The following is a 1,580-nucleotide window of genomic DNA, read 5'->3' on the forward strand; positions in this document are numbered from 1 at the left end:
AAGTATCCCAATTACTAATTGCATAGATGCCATACCTTCAAGCACTCTAAAAACAAAACTATGATTTAAAAATTTTAACAGAAAGTCCATAAATGGATAATTAATTTTAAAATCTTAGGGTAATACTAGCGTAAATACCTGAGAATTTTATTCCTCCAGACTGACCCCACAGCAAGGCTAAGAAAAGCATGGCTGTTCTTTAGCCTGCCTTCAGGAAACTGCACATGTCCACCCACTGGTACACCACCAGGAGTTCTATTGTCACTCTATCTTTCACTATCCTATAAATTTAAGTGTATTTGAGAACCTATAAATGGAATTAAGTCTGTTATCTAGAAAAATTTTGTATTTCTTATAATTTTCTTGCTGAATTTCAGCTATGAAAATTAATCAACTTCATCATTAGGTGGCATTTTAAGCACCCATATGTGTTCGAGACTTTGTTGAGGGAAAAAAAGATTTGTTTTTAGAAATTGTACCAACTGATATAAATATGGACAAACCTAGACTTATAGAAAAACAACACTAACCAATCCCAGGATTGTTTCTAATAGTTAAATGATTATGATAACTCAAAGCAAGATCAGAGGAATGAATAAAAATAATAATGTAATCTAACTAAATTTAGAATATAGGTGTTTACTTGAAACAAATGAGCCAATGGAGATTTGAGTACCTTTAGCAAAACTAGAAAGTATAATATTTAGAGCATTACTTACAGGATAGGTATCTTGGGTGAAAAGTGGAAGACTCTAAAAGGCTGGAGAGGTCCATATTGAGATTTGGAAGACAACTCCGACATGGGAGCCACATGGGAGCCACCCTGAGACAAAGGTACCCAAATGGCCCCTAGGAATTTATGACCCAGAGCTTTAGCAGTAGCTAAGACCATAAAACATGGTACTGACTGAAGACTTTAACTTAGGGAAGGCAGTTGTTATGTCCTAAATGATGTTCTCTGCAAAGTGTCCTCTAGTGGCCAAAAGCTATCACTGCATGTTAAAAATAGAAACCTTTCTCTTTCGTAATACCAAGGATGGGCTCTCTTACTGCAGCCTGATTTTCGGTAGTCAATCTGGTGATTGTTATTTTTCAATTGTCTACATGGCTTTCCACTTATCTTGATATCAGTAGACAAAGAAAACAAGGTAATTAAAAGTATCCTGATCTAGTGGCCAAAAAGGCCCTAGCAATTCAGAGTATGGTCTGGGGTCAGGCAGCCTATGAGGGTAAAACCTTGCTAGGCCACTTACTGGTTTTGTGACTGTGAATGCATGAATTAACCTTTTGGCTTCTCAGCTGACGCATATGTAAAGTGGAGACAATGATCCAGTCCTTTGTAAACCTTCACTTTGCTAACTACTACAACTGCCTCATAACCAATACTCTGCTACCTCTCTTATCTGTTATAGCCAAAAACATGCTTTGTCATTTCTATGTTCAAGCTCTCCAATGGCTTATTCTCCCATTCAAAATAAAATTCAAATTCCACACCTCAGTTTACAAGTCCATCTTAATATAATCCTTGGTTTACTTTCCAATTGCAGGTTCTTGTTCATTCCACTCTACAATGGCCTCCT

The sequence above is a fragment of the Propithecus coquereli genome, unplaced genomic scaffold, assembly GCF_000956105.1.
Source record: "Propithecus coquereli isolate 6110/MARCELLA unplaced genomic scaffold, Pcoq_1.0 Scaffold172, whole genome shotgun sequence".
In the NCBI taxonomy this organism is placed as follows: domain Eukaryota; kingdom Metazoa; phylum Chordata; class Mammalia; order Primates; family Indriidae; genus Propithecus; species Propithecus coquereli.